The sequence below is a fragment of the Furipterus horrens genome, unplaced genomic scaffold (assembly GCF_987537825.1).
Source record: "Furipterus horrens unplaced genomic scaffold, mFurHor1.1.pri manual_scaffold_1, whole genome shotgun sequence".
NCBI lineage: Eukaryota > Metazoa > Chordata > Mammalia > Chiroptera > Furipteridae > Furipterus > Furipterus horrens.
Window position 1 is genome coordinate 155,724,779 of NW_028327171.1, and position 15,960 is coordinate 155,740,738.

The following is a 15,960-nucleotide window of genomic DNA, read 5'->3' on the forward strand; positions in this document are numbered from 1 at the left end:
CCATAAATTGGGAATTATTCTTGACCGGGACAGATATTCTGGAGCAGCTATATAAGCAGGAATAATCTTCCTAGAACAAGTGATATATAGACCATAAGTTTAAGTGTAATAAGTTTTCAGAGAGGACTTCATGATGGTATTCTCTTTATTTGTATTGTTTTATCTATTGGCTTTGGGGACTGGAAGTTTTGCTGCTAATCAGCCAGAAGCCAAGCAACAGAATGTCTTAAATATTCAATTATTAAATGTGGCACCTTTCAATTAAACTTGATAATGGGAAATTAAAATTCACAAAATCATTAAATCAGGGGTTTAGTGATTCTTTACATCAAAGGAATTACCCCTGGCTGGTTTGGCTCAGTGGATTGAGCGTCGGCCTGCGAGCTAAGTGTCGCTGGTTCGATCTTCCAGTCAGGGCACATCAGAGAAGGAAAACTCTGACTCCAAAAAACCTCCGCTGCCTTGCGGCATACCTCTTCAGGGGAAAGGCTAAGGGAGTAAACCCCGACAGAAAATCCGGAGCCGGAGTCCCTAAGGCGGTTTGACGTTGTAGTCAACACCGGCAACTCCTGCGGCGCACCTGAAGCCAAGCTGTATTGACTCCGTCTTTCCCTTGGACCCTTCAGCTGCGAAGAGAGGGGGGGTCTGCTGCATGGGCAACAGCAGACCCTCCATATCACCCTGCCCAGGCTCTGTAGCTTCAGCTTCACTGGAGAGGACACTCCAGGGACATCGCAAGATGTCGATTCAACACGGGAGGAGACAGATACCGTGTCACTCCCGAGTCGGACTGCACAGCCATTCTCGGCGGTGCAGATAGACTCTTAAGAAGCTACACCATCGTCTCTCGAGACGGACGGCTGCTGACGACATCAAAGGAATTCTTTATATCAAAGATTTAAAGCAAAGGACGACCTTTAATAATATGTCTTAGAAGGAAGAGTCTTCTATAGACTATTGTTGAATAACAATAAATACTACATATTTAAAGTTACCTAAAACTAAATAGTAGATTCTCAAGTTGATTGATGCCATAAGGTTTCCTTTTTCCAGGGATGAATGAGATTCCTATTTGAGAAGAAATTTGCATCCTTGTTTTCTATTCAGCGACCTCTTTATAAGCACTCTCTCATCCCAGGTATCTCCTCCTGTTCCCCTAAAGTTTAACAGCATACATTCAAAAGAGATTTGATTTATAGAAAGCAAATATAACCATACCTTTTCAAGATCACACCATTTTGCAAAGTAAAGAATGTTTATAACTTTGCCCTTCCCATGAGAGGATTCTTAAAAGGTTAGGATGAGGGATGATAAAAAGTGGGGGAAACAGGGACTTTGAAATGTAATATATGAAAGAGAACTGTAAGCTATCAGCTGAAGAAATCAATAATTATATATAAAAGTAAAAGGCTATTATGACCATGACCAAATGATAAATTCATAAAGTAGAAAGGGAAAAAACATAGCAGTAAGACCCTAATTTAGAGAAGAAGCCAAGTTAAAAAATGTAAACTAATGTGAGTAGTGTGGGTAAGTGGTAAACAAAGATTTACATACTGAAAGCTATGTCATAAGGAGAAAAAGTTCAGCAAAGGAAGGCCAAGTGTGGAAACTCTATATAAAAAAGGTAATCCTGGAATCTGAGTTGGTCAGAACAATTCTAATTTCAAATACTTTGCCTGTCAAGGCATTTTGCTCTGATTTTTAGTTCAGAAAATATAATCACTATCGTACCTATTTGTATGCAGAATTCCCATAAAAATATCTTTAACATAGAAAAATCTCAATCATTTGTTGATACTGATAATTCCCTGGAAATTCAAATCTGAGAAAGTGCGTTAAAAAAATAACAACTAATTATTCTTAAATAATAAAACACACCAGTGGTCTTTATCTATTTATTAGTATTGATAAGAAATTAGAGTCTGGAAGGTGTGTTCAGCTTAGAAAATTGGTACCACACTCACCTCTGTAGATGACATCAGTGTTGGATGGGGATGAAGCCATAATCTGCCAAAATCTGAAACATCCTTGCCAGGTTTGGGGGTTCTGCAGAGAAGTTACTCACACCAGTTTTGACTGTCATAGCTTAGGAAAATGGTGCAATCATTCCTCTTCACATAGGATAAACCTGAGAAGTTTAAGAAATCTATGTAATATCAAACCCCAGAAAGACAGTATTAGTGGTGGTTTTGGTATTAATGTAAAAGCTAATAATTGTCAAATGTTTACTGTTTCAGGAGCTGATGCATTATGTTATTTAATCCTTTCGAGTACCGTATGGGGTAGAGGTATTGTTATTAATCCTAATTTTACAGGAAACCTAGGCTTGGCAATGTTAAGGAATTGCTCAAGATAACAAAGGTAGTAAGACGCAGGGCTGGGATATGAACCCACACAGTCCAGTGTTTAGGGTGTGTATATCCATAACCACAATGCTACAGGTACACTCAGGTAGGCTGGGGGTGGGGGGGGGAATCAACTTTCTAAAAAGGACAAACTGATTTCCTCAAAAGTAATCTGTGCTCCCTTTATCTTGTACCACATGCTTAATCTTCAACTCGCAACCTAAACTTTAAATCTTTAACCTTTGTAATATTTTAGAATTTACAATAGTGAAGCATGGCTAGTCTCGTAGTATCCAAGACAGGAAAATGGGGATGACAGTAATAGCACCTTCCTTTCAGATGAAATGATGGAGAAATACATATAAACATCATACTTCATTAATTGGAATTTTTTGAAACCAACGAATTGCTTAAAACAACCTAATAACATAGGTCATTTTAAAAACCAGGTGCTGTCAGTATGTCTGTAAGTTTCAATATATTCATCGGCAAAGAACCTTTGTTTGATAAATTATTCAAAACCCATATATCCCCTAAATCCATATTACCAATTTCATATAAATTGTGGTTTTTCCTCTAACCTACTTCCTTTGTATTAGTATCCATTTACATCTTAGTTTATCACTTTGTGTTTTGAAAGTTTTGTCTAATTTCATTCAACGATTAAAAAGAAAAATTTCACCAGACCATTTGCCTTACAATTTTGCTTCCCCTTTCTAAATGGATGAAATTTTTACCGCAAAATCTGTTGCTACATTATCAAATATTAGTATCACTATCTAGATAGACATGACTGTAAATGTACACCACCACCAAAACTAAATTACGGAAAACAAACCATAGGTTCGGATCGGCTCCCACCTCGAAAAGGGGAGGGGTCGCAGACACTACACAGGGAGGGCAGGGAGTAGAAGGAGGGGAGGTCGGAAAGGGCAGTGTATGATTCAAGTCACTGCTAAACATTCCCAGCGCCACTCACCAAGGGGGGGGGGGACATGGTATTTCAAGGAGGGCCCTGCCGGTTTGCGGGAGGTGGTAAAAACCTGTAGCAGGGACTTGGGAACCGGGGAGCAGTGGGGCTGGATCAGAGCCCCTCGCCACCTAAGCTAGGGCTGCCAACCAGGGCCGGGCCTCCGGCGCCTGGCTCAACTCCCGCACATTCGCGGGCCCGGCCGCCAGCCCACCGGACGACCAGCCGCAGCTGCTTACCCGTGGCGTCTTGCTGCCTCCTCTGGGGCAGCCCTTCAACGGTTGCTGCAGTCAGAGCACCACCCCGTGGTGGGGTACATCGAATCCGCCGGTATGTCTCTGATCCCCACAGCGCCGCCACTCTCGCGAGATGCCGGCGGAGTCCGGGAACTGGGAGGAGGAGAAGGGAGGGGCATTTAACGGTGGCAGCTAGTTCTGTGCCGGATCTAGGAGAGGGGCGGGCGCCATTGTCCTTCGCCGTCAACGGCTGTGCCTCAGACTCTTAGAGTTCCGAGGGGAAGGCGGCGGTGTGGTCGTTGTGAGCCAGACGCGCCCTATTCAGTGCCAGCTCCGCAACGGAGGTAATAAGCTGCGAAGCTCCGGCTGCTTCTTGGGGTGGTGGTTATAGTCAAGGCCGCGGGTGGGGGAGGGGAGAGAATGAAGTGCAGGCTTTGGGACGAGGAGGTCGCTTCCTCCTAAGCAAGATGGGGTGGAGGATCTTGTTTCGTGACTGCGCATAAGTAGGGATTCCGGTCGCAGGCCTTCTCTGCCCGTGGCCTTTTTTCAGGAGTTTATGCTGGGTGGAGGGAAACAGATTGTAGTTTTTAGACGCCTGGTGGGTAAGAGCTAGGGGCTTTCGCCATACTTTGGCCTTGGGCGGCGGCCTTTTCGCCTGGGGTGAGGAGGGTCCTGCAGAGCGCGGAGGGCTGGGACGGTCACGAGGGAAGTACCAAATTTATGTGGTGTTGATGGCGGGGAGCATTGGGGCTCTGCCAATACAGCCTCGTTTTGAAGGGGCTCTCCCAGCCTCCAGAGGCGTTATTTATAGTTGCTGAATGGTCGTGCCAGTTCTTGAATATCGTGATACTTGGGGAGCTCCTTTTGTCTTGTGGTAAGTTCTGTGTACGTATTTCAAATTGAAATAGGTGATATGTATAAAAAAGGGACCTGTTGGCGTAAGAAGTAAAAATACGGAAGCCACCGGTAGTAGAACACTCCTTCATTTTGATGAAACTGCGTAGTGAAGACTTGAGAACGTGTACACCCCCCCAAAAGCTACAATTAATATTTTTTCCCTATATACAGATGCAGATAAAATATATGGAAAATCTCTCTTGATAATAAAATAATCACTACTAGTGCCCTTTGGCACTTTTAAAAGTAAATGTGCCAAGTGAAATTGAATTTGGCAAGATTTTTTTTTTCGATTTTTGTAGGACTTTTTAGACACTTACATTCGTCTGTTATTTTAAATCTTACTCCCATCCGTCCGTTTCTGAACAGAACTAAGAGGTAAAGTTAAAAATGAATTATTGACTTAAAAAAATCAACTATACTGTTGTTAAGGCAAACACATAGTGTAGGGTTTTTGGTTTTTCTTTTTTTTTCATGAAATGGGATCAGTATTTTATTTACAGCTCTACAGCATTTTTTGAAACAGCAGTGGTGTATAAGGCTTTGGAGTTGGAAGATCTGGGTTTGAGTCTTGATTTTTGCCATAAATTATTTATATTTCCTTAGAAATGCAGCAGTTAATGCCTAGATCCTAGGTAAGGAATACATTAGATGGGGCAGTGTGTAGCAGTCAGTCAACATACTGCAGAGTAAATTTTAAATGGTTACAAACAATTGGTACTGAAAGTCCTGTTGTTTATATTAATGAATCCTTGTCTGAATAACCTTAAAATTTTATTCTGTCTGTAATGTCCCCCACAGATTGCTGACAGCTTCACATCATATATACTTATGTAAGTTCTCTGCTACAAATATGTAAAGTTCCTACTTAAGTATAAGCGATTTCTCTTTCTGCCACATTAGCAAGAGCACTTATTTTCCTAGATAAACTCAAAGATGCCCCTATATAGAATGCACACGTTTTACTTGAAGTCCTCATCTAATCAACTTGGATGTAAAAAGTCATCCATGGCACTCATGCAGCCAATTTTTAATTAACCCTGTATCCACTTCACAAAATTCGTCGTCTGGTATGTGTCAAGAGTTAACCACATTTTACTATTATCTTTTAGGAAAATAATTGTAATAGTGGAAAATTATCAAATAATGTGACACTTTTTAAATAATTTGTTATTTATAGTATCCTGGCTTCTAGATTAGGGCTTCACATTTCAAAAATGAGCTTGACACAGCATATGCCCTCCACAACTCACAATTTAGTCCTCAGACTAAAGTATAAACAACTGCTGTTATCTTAGTGTACATAGTAGTACGTTGGGAGCACAGGGGTGTGTTTAATCTTCGGCAAAATTTTATAGGAAGTATTGCTTTAACTGAGATGTGAAGGATGACTTATGAGGTTGATAAGGAAACTGTAAAATCATGGTATCATGGTTTGTTTTAGGAATGGACAGTTTGTTCCCCATAGCTGAAACACGTTGAATGGAAAGTTAGAGCTGATATAAAGGACCTGCTGCATTTTACAAAGTTAGTGCTCTATGCTGTTGGTTTTGGAGAGCTATTACATCCCTAAACCAAATAAAAATGATTTTTAGATTATCTTTGCTGATACATAACTTCTGTTATTACAGACAATTAAGTGCCGGTGCTAATAATAAACAGTGGGAAATGCACAGGTCTCCATCAAACCTCATTTTTTATTTTTAAAAGATTTTTATTAAAAAAATTTTTATTTTACTCCTCGCCTGAGGATATATTCACCATTTTTTTTGAGAGAGAAGAAGAGAGAAACATTGAAACATCAAAACATCATCGATCGGCCATTCCTGCATGCGCCTACAACCTAGGAACGTCCCTGAGAAGAAATCAAACCCACAATCTTCTGGTGCCAGGGACAGCTCTCCTTCCAACTGAGCCACCAGGCTAGGGCTAAACCTCATTTTTAACTAACAAGTTAAACTTAAGAACTAAGGAACTAAGTAACAGAACAGCTGATCACATTAAGATGATTACAATTTAAAATGAGCAAGATTTTTCCTTCTGAGATCTACTTGAATTCACTAAAGCAGAAATAAATTACAGTGGAATAGTTTTATCTTCTCACAAATCATTATTTAAAAAATTTTATCTTTAATACAGTTTCTAATAAGATGAACCCAAAAGTGGAGGGATAAAATTATAATTTGAGAGTTGGCTGGGGTTTTAATTTTCATTGACCTTATTTTTTGACTTTTCTATTCTGGTCTGAACTCTCAGTTAAAGCTGGTTTTTCTTGCTCTCTCTGACTCTACCAGTTAGACTAGATAAGTTGAATACCTGGTTTTAAAATCACTACTGACCTACATTTTATATACCCACTGTTGTCAACAGCTTTAAAAGAGGGCACATTTTTAATCTTCAAAGCTAGTTCTTGTCTTTCCATTATGATTATTGTACTTGAGTGTAATGTATTTCTCACTTTTCCAGGAGAAAAAAGCCAAAAATGGTTTGAAACTTGAGACTTAAGGATTATTTTTTTAAGATTTTATTTATTTTTTAGAGGGAGGGGAAGGGAGGGAGAAAGAGAGGGAGAGAAACATCAGTGTGCGAGAGATACGTGTATTGGTTGCCTCTTGCATGTCCCCAACTGGGGACCTGGCCTGCAACTCAGGCATGTGCCCTGACTGGGACTCGAACTGGTGGCCATTAAGTTTGTAGGTCAGTGCTCAATCCACTGAGCCACACCAGCCAGGGCAGATTTTAAATACATCTAAAAGGAGAACAGATTATCTCAGAAAGTACTGTAGTGTAAACTTAACATCATGGTCATATTTCCTGATGGAGATATTAAACTTTTACCTGATTATTATATTTTTCAAGATGGGTATAACTTTGTGTCTTAAATATTTGTCAGCTAAAAATCTTTTAAAAACCCCCAAAATTCTGTGCTTTTCTCATGTGGCCACCCATAGCATCCATTATCTCCATGTTCACTAGGATCAATAAAGTAACTAGGATTTCTTACTGAGAAAAAAATTTTTCCCCAGAAGCAGATTTTTTTTAAAACAAAAGAATGTGCCAAGTAGAAGTAAATAATGGAATTGTAACTATGTTTGTACTTATGGAAGGCTATTGGTAATCAAAATACTTTGGGTCTGGTTTTTTGTTTTTATAACTGGCCTTTGTGACATGGTTTTATTGTATAGTAATGTTGTGCTTTAGGTAATTCAGCAACTGCAACTCACCTGGATATTTAAGATTCTAAGTTACACCCTGAAATGGAATCATATTTTTCTTACAAACTGATGTGATAAAAGGGAAGTGAAAAGTTAGGGTAAGTTTTGAAGCTTCATAGCAAACCTCAAAATCTGGTGGATTAAAACTACTGTTTACTATTACAATTGTCTGTGATGGAGGGTTTCTCGGCTGGTAGGTTCAAGATGGGCATTACTGACATGACCAACAATTGGTGTTGCTTAATATTTAGGTTTTGCTCCATGTGGTCTTTTATGATTTGGCTGTCTCAAGACAGCAATCCAGGAGAGGGCAAAGTGGAAGCTGTAAGACCTCTAGCTTGGCAAATCGTAAGTCACTTAACACTGCACATTTTTTTTTCCCTTAATCCTCACCTAAGGATATGTTTTTATTGATTTTTACTGGGAGAGGAGGAAGAAGGTGGGGAGAAGGAGAGAAGGAGGGAGAGAAAGAGAAGCATTGATTGGCTGCCTCCCACACATGCGCCAGCCAGGGATTGAACCTGCAACTAGGTACTCCTACATGCCCTGACCTGGAATCAAACCCACAACATTTTGGTGGTTGGGATGACACTCCAGTCAATTGAGCCACCTGCCCAGGGCCACACTACACATTCTTTTATAGTCAAAGTAAGTCTCACAAGACTAGCCCCCAATCAAGGTGTGAGGAATTAAGATTTTACCTCTTCCTGGGCAGACCAGCAGCATCACAATACAAAGGAGTGTACATACTCAGATGGGAGGGATTTGTAGCAACCATAGTTTGCTTACAACATTTTAAGAACAGGCATCCTTAGTGCCCCAGATTCTACTAATTAGATATAATCAGCGGGGAGGGGAGACCGGGGGGTGGGGCGGGGGCACTAAGGCCGACTGGATAGAAGGTATAGTACAAGCAGAAGGCACAGAGGTATATGTGTATGAAAAAGTAAATAGATTAGTGTAAATGATTGAAAATATATTGTCACCCCAGACTGCTCTCCTGTTTTCAAAACTATTTCCGACATGCTTCTAGACATCTTCTGGGCCCTTCACACTACTCATTCTTTAAAAAACAACTCATCTTGGTGTGTTTCTTTGTCCTCCACTACCAATTTTATATATATATATATATATATATATATATATATATATATAAAATTCTTCAAATAAGTCTTCCCTTCCCACCACTCTTTTCTACTTTAGATGTATTGAATCTGCCTTATATCCATTTACTTTGGGCCCTCACTAATTTGTCTTGGAGCCCTATATCTGTTCCTAATAACTTTTCCTTAATACTGATTTACTCTGGGTTTTTTGTGGTTTGTTTGATTTTAACTGATGCTGTTTCAAAATCTTTTAAGCCTCTAGCCAAATCAGTAGTTTTTCTGCATGGTTCCACAAAGATAGTATAATTAATTATTGAATTGCAGTATTGCAAGAAATGCAAGAAGCTGTGTATATGAATCTATATTATTGAGGATTGGTGAAACTTAAGTAAAGTTTTGCTAGACTACTGATAGTTTTATCTTTGCCAGCTGTAATCATGAGAAACATAATTTCTGAGATCCTTAAGGAAAAAACTATACAAATTACTGATGGTGAAAAGCTTCACAGCCATTGCCTTATTAAAGCACAAACTCCTGAACAGAGGTTACAAGATTGCCTTAACAGACTGGATATAATCTACTTTTATGTATTCCCTCAGAGTCCTTTCTGTTCCTCCCTCTTTCATGTCTTCAATTTCACTCCTCACACGTATATCCTTCACCTTTATGCCTTCTTCCTCTTTTTCTGTATTCATTCCTCAGAGATCAGCTCAGATGTTACCTCCTCTGAAGTCTTTTTCATTTGGAACTTTTGGCTCCTCATTCAATACCCCCATAACATTTTCAGATTTTTCTTAAGTGTGATTTTCAACAGTCAGGTATGAGTATCTAACCTAGCTATAAATATAATCGCTAGTTATTCTAGTTGGTATTTATTGGGCTTTTGACTCTGATCCTTCGTCAGTTTTGGAAATTTTCAGCCAATATCTTAATTTTTTTCTCTGCCCTCATTATTTCCTTCTATAATTCCAATTAAATGTACAAAAGACTTTCTGACTCTTCCCTCAGTGTGTCTTAAACCCTCTCCTGTATTTACTATCCTGTGGTTTTCCATGCTTCATTCTGGATAATTGGTTTGTAGCCTATTTCACAGTTCTCTAGCTTTCCAGTTTTGCCTTGTTTCCTGTTAAATTTGTCAGTTTCCCACTTTGTTAACATAGGGGCTATCTCTTCTGGTTTCATTGATTCTTATTTCTTGGCATTTTTGTCTGGTTGTAATTTTTTATTGAATACCAAACATTGTAAATAAAAGATCAGTAAACACTAAATAAAAGAATAGTAGAAGCTATTTATTATTTTTGCCTGAATATGGACATACTGTACTTTTGTCAGACTGCTAGTGTGTTTGGGGGTTGCGTTGGTTTAGTCTGTATTTCAACAGGGTTTGAACTTTATTATTGCTTTATTTACCTTTAAAGTACTCCAATAGTGGACTGCCACTGTGTGTTACTTAATGTGAGGCCCAGAATGCAGGAGTACGTATTTCTTTCAGTATTCTTTCACTAGCCTCAACTTCCTGCAGGCCCTGCACATCTGCACCTCAGAGGGGTCAGGCTGTATTGGTTTAAGTCTCAGCAGGAGGCTGTTGTTGCTTATTTGGAGCAAAGTTCATGGTGAATGGTGGTGATCTAAGTTCTATGCATCCTCCTCCTCTGGTCTTATGCAGGCTCAGTGTACCTTATTTTCAGAGGTGTGGCTGTCCCTAGATTTCTGACCTTCTCCCTGCTTCCTAGAGCTTGGAGTGCAGGCAGATATCACTGCCTTTGTCCCTTCCATCTGATCTCTGCCTTGTATTGGTGGAGGATCTTCGGCAGTGGGTTTCATAACCCTTCTGGGCCCAAAGACAGCTGTGTATATTAGTGCAGAGTCCTTGCAGAAAGTGGCTTTCCTAGCAACAGCTGATCCTACCTAGTACTCATTCAGGGTCTGGAGTATGGATTAGCTTTTTCAGGTTCTCTTAAATAAATATAGCCAGGCTCCACATGGTCGTAATACAGAAAGTGAGACTTCAGATCTGCTCTTTGTTCTCATTCTCTCTTATGAGCACACAGTGGAGACCTGTGGAAAAAATGTCATATGTTGGGGCTCCCAGAGTTTCTAAACTGTCACACTATCAAATATTTGGCCTTCAGGAATTCAAGAATTCAATAAAATTTGGCTGTTTCTTAGCTGTTACGGTGGCCACCTTTGTCCAATTCACCTGGTTGCCTTGCAACTGCAGTTCTATTGTACTCAGGAAAAGTGGTTTAATAGATTGCCTTACTCTTGTTATGTTAGAGTAGGAGTGATGTTCTCTGTGGCTAAGCAGAGATGAAACGGCCCCCAATTTTGATTTGTTTTATTTTGCTTGAAAATATTCAAGTAGAGAAAAGTTGGGAGAACAGTAAAATTAATATTTGTATAACCTCACCTACATTCAGTAGCTAATAATTTGCCATATTTGCTTTATATAGGTTATATGTGCTCTTACATATAGTACTTCCTAAAATATGTTATTTTGAATTATTTAATACTAAGTTGCAAACATCATGACACTTTACTAAAATTCAGTTTACATTCAGACTTTCTGTATTATGAATCAGGATCCAGCCAAGGTTCGAACATGCATTGCATTGGATTTTGTTTCTTTAGTCTCAAACTAGAACAGTACAGTGCTCCCATATTTTTTCCTTAGTGATACTGACGTTTTGAAGGGTCCAGGCCAATTATCTTACAGAATGTCTTCTATTTGGGATATCTTATCCTTGTGGTATAATTTACATTTAATTATATTTAGTGTATTTTTCAGTTCTAAAAATTTAGTCCTTTTTTTTCACGTGCACTTTTTGCAGTGTTCTCTTCCTTGCACATATTTTTAAGCTTTCTCTTTATTTAAACATTGTAAACATATAGTTGTTTTATTACAATCTACCTGAAATACTTGATTTGACATTTTTTTTCTTGTATATTGCATCTCAAGGACTTTGTTTTGGTGCTATATTTCATTGTATGCTTAGTTACACCCTGTTCATTATACTTGAAAGATTGTAGAAATAATCTAAAGCCTAGCATGAAGTCACATTCCTCCAGAAAGATTTGTGTTTGCTTCTGTCTGGTTCTTGGTGGCTTACTAGATTGGGACCACCTTAAACCAAATTCAGTGTTTGAATTTATATTTATCATTCAGGAAATAACAATGTTAGTTGTAAATCTGCACAAGAACTGGTTTGCCTCTGATTTAACTTTTAACCTGTTTTGGGGAGACTTGGAGTTCAGCTGACTATGGTGAAGTGGCCTATTATATTCCTGACCTTGTGCATGTCCTGGGCTTTGATTTCTTTCCATGAGTTTGACAAAACAAAAATTTTAAATTTCTGGAATTTACAAATAACCCTCAGGGCAGAAGTGGCTTTTGTACTTCCATAACTTTTGGATTCCCATTTTCCCTTCATTGCTGTAAGAGAATGTTCTTTATATTTTATCTGACTTTTTTTTATTATTATATTTTGGGGGAAGGATTGCTTTTAGTAATCTGCCATTATCAAGAACCGAAGATTCTTTTCCATGGCATTTCTTTATATATATCTACCATGATATTCTATTGTAGTTATTTAATTCCATTCACTCCCCTTATCCCTGAAATGTGAGTTTAGAAGATAGGTTTTATTACTACATTCCTAGAAATTGGCATCCTGTCTGATATATTCAAGGTACTTAGTAACTAACTATTAAAAATTGAGCTGAGCTAGGGTTTTTTTCAGATGGTAGTTGGAAATTAGGTGGGGAAGGTACGTTAGAGTTTAGGATACTGGGCCAAAGAATTCAGACTTGCTTTTTAAAGTAGTAGAAAATAATTGAAAGTATGATTGGGAAATGGTGCTGTTTCTAATAGGATAAAATACAAAAGAAGAAAATGTATGGATTATTGATGAGTTCCTTTTAGGCAAAGCCTAGCATGGTTTTATTAGAGATGAACTTTGTTGGTTTACCCAGAGTAGGCCCGATATCCAAGTAAAGCCTGGTTGAAAAGTATTGTAAAAATAAATTCAAATTTGTCTGTATTCTAGTGCAGGTTTTGAGATAGTTTTTTAGTTGCCTTTAACATGTGATTATGAGATCTTGGTAACTTGCAGATAATATCAGGCAGAGAACCAGTTAACAAAATTTTGCATGTCAGTTAACGATACAGAATTCCATTAGGCTTTTTACCTAGACTTAAGAGAAAGTTTAAGCTAATATATTTCCACAGAACAGATTTGAGTTGTGCTGCTTCAAGTAGGGAAAACTTACTTTTTTTTTTTTTTTTTGTCTAAAGGTCCTTTATAGTGTTCAGTAGGGCACCAAAAACATGAACTTGCTTTAAAGACCCCCTCAAAGAGATTCCTAGGAAGTCCAGCAGAATGAAATTATTTTTGAAACAAGTAGTCAATTTTTTTAGTAGCTAACAAGCCATAGGTTTATGAGATGGACAGAAGGCACAGATTTTGGAGTTGGGCCCCAGCCAGGTTGTTCAGTTGGTTGGAATGCCATCTCATGCACCAAAAAGTTGCAGGTTGGGTTCCTGGGTGGGATATATAAGGGAGGTAACAGATAAATGTTTCTCTTCCCCTCCCCCACCCCTCTCTCAAGTCAATAGACATATCCTTGAGAGGATTTTTTTTTTTAATTGTGGAGTTTGTATAAATACATGTTTTCTACTGCTGTTGCTTATGCCAGTCTCTATTAAAATTCCTCAGTGTGAGGGCACACATTTAAGTAAAAGTATGATGAATTAGGTAAATAGTAGTTAAATATCAGCTTTATCCAAAAGATTTTATTTCTGAAGTTGAAAAGTTCAATAAAGTAACAACCTCCAGTATTGATCATAAGATTTTTGTGGCTTTGTAGCAGATCTTTCTGCATTTGAAGCAAGTTCTGGCAAATGGAAAATGTGATCTCTTGCTGCTGTCAGGGCCTCAGCTTAGTCATAGATTTGCTGATAAGGAACTTGAACACATATTTCCAGTTCAACCTATGATGCCTAGGTAAGTCTGAAAGAGTGCAGAATCTGTTACGGAAGTTTTTGGAGCAGTGATGAATGCTGTATGCAAATTGACCGGCAAGGTATGGTAGACAGGCACATATCTTGCAAAGCCTACATGAGTCACTGCCCTGGTGTGGTTAAGTTTTTATCTTATCACCAAACAGAGAGATTGGCTGTCCCAACTGTCGAGTCAGATCTAAGGTAATTTAGAAAACAAACTCTGTAAAGTGACAGAAGGAAACTGATTTACCATTATATTGACCATTGAGGAAAGGTGGTACATATGAACTTTCTTTGTTTTATACTTATTGAGTCTTGGTTAAAAGCAGTAAGGTTCAAATGCCCTTTTCCTGCAGGTGTGTTATCTTTGCTTACACCTTTTCCATTATAGCATTTATAGCTTAAGTTATGTGGTTATTTGTGTAGCTTGTTTTGTTAAATAAATGAAATAACTTTAAAAAAAAATGCATTATAGTACCTTGCAAATGGTCTAGTAGAAGTTTTCCAAGGACTGTGAATTTTAATTTTTTTGCTATTTTTCAGTGCTTTTGACCTACAACTTATGCAACCATATTATATAAGTTCTCTTATAACACCTACATTGTCAAAATTCAATCAGTTTATGTAAAGGAGTTACCAAAAATAGTTTCATACAGGATAAATTATATCCCTCAGAGGACTCTGCCTCTTCGTCTCATCTCAAGAGATTTGTTTTGAGCAGATTTCCTACTAGGTTAGTTTCATTCTGCAAGTATGCAAGTAAGAATTGGATGCAAATATAGTCAAAGTAAACTGCAAGAAATATGATTAAGAGGCCTGTATCTCTTAAAAAACATTTTGTCTCCCTAGTTGTTTAAAATCCTCAGGTCACAATATAGTCCCTTATTTATATTTTCATAGCCTTCTTGATAAAATAACAAAAATGCTACTTGTTAAATCATTTATGGGCTTTTGCATGTCAGTGTTTAACCGTTAATATTCTTTCTACTCATGTATGCTTTCTTCAAAAGTCCATTTCATAATGAACCTCTTTTTAGTAAAAGAAAATTTTTTAAATGTGTGGACATATGTATATAGCTTATAAAAAGCTGAAGTGATCATATGCTTCATCACCCAAAGTAGGCCACCTTTAAGAGAAAACGCAAGCACTATTAATAATTGTCCTGAAATAATGAGCACAAATTAGGACTTTTCTTGCCATAAACTGGGGCTTCTAGGCATACCAGGAAATACTGTCATTCCATTTAAAAGGAAAACAGTAGTTCTTTGTCCCACCCTTTACCTCATTTCCCAGTCCCACTTTCCAAAGGCAGCAACCCTCAACTTTTAGCTGTTCCAGGATATACCTTTATATTTCTAAATGATATATTTTATACTATTCATGATTTTTCAATAGTTTGTATTTTTCTTACCATTGTTTTTATTTCCCCTACCTACCTCTATCCCACAATACATATGTAGCAAAATCTGTAAACAGTTTTATTAAAACTGTAACTTTTAAGAGTTCACCAAAACATAATACCTCCATTCTTGAACAATAGCTCAAGAAAGTTAGAAAATTAACTTATTAAATTGCCCTTTGTTCAGCATTTTCCTAATTGTATCATCTTGGCCACATGCCAAAATAGTTTCTATTTGATACTATTTTTTCCCTTAGAACTTTGCTTCCATTATCTGTGATCCTGCTCCAGTCTCATAAGTTGCTCCCTGTGCTTTCTTCATACCTTTGTAACAGTTTCCTGGATATTGTGACTGGTTCTCTCATTCCGTGTACTCCCCTTCTCCTATGACATGCTCTTCATTTAGCTTCCTGTGGTTTTTGTTTGTTTTTTTTATTATTTTTTAAAGATCTTGCATGTCTGAAAAAGTGTCCTATTCTCCATCTCACATTTAGTTGTCAGATTGGAATTCAATGCTAAACATTTTTTTCAATATTAGCTATTGTGTCATTGTCTTAAAGTTTTTAAAGGTGTATTTAAGACATCATTCTAATTATTTTTGTATGTGACCTGCTTTTTCTCTTGTAACTTTCCTTTATTTCTGATGTTCTCAAATTTCAACATAACTTGTGCATTGTTCTCCTGAGTATCTTGAATACTTTGGATGTGAAGATTTGTGTCCTTTAATCCTAGAAAGGTTATTTTATTTCTTTTTTTAAAGTATACTTTATTGATTACGCTATTATA

At 37.8% G+C, this 15,960-nt stretch overlaps 2 protein-coding genes across 2 annotated transcripts in view; one reads left to right on the top strand and one right to left on the bottom strand.

The window, feature by feature from the left end:
• LOC150022090 (WD repeat, SAM and U-box domain-containing protein 1) overlaps window positions 1–3,668 on the bottom strand; it is a 429,825-nt gene extending 426,157 nt beyond the window's left edge. Inside the window, exons 1-2 of the mRNA XM_090280155.1 lie at window positions 3,558–3,668; window positions 1,968–2,131 (exon numbers count right to left, since the gene is read on the bottom strand). The gene's annotated coding sequence lies outside the window, so the exon portion shown is untranslated. The remainder of the gene's footprint in view (window positions 1–1,967; window positions 2,132–3,557) is intronic.
• Window positions 3,669–3,732: 64 nt separating this feature from the next.
• The window catches only part of MARCHF7 (membrane associated ring-CH-type finger 7), a 57,546-nt gene continuing 45,318 nt past the window's right edge, over window positions 3,733–15,960 (top strand). Inside the window, exon 1 of the mRNA XM_090280170.1 lies at window positions 3,733–3,898. The gene's annotated coding sequence lies outside the window, so the exon portion shown is untranslated. The remainder of the gene's footprint in view (window positions 3,899–15,960) is intronic.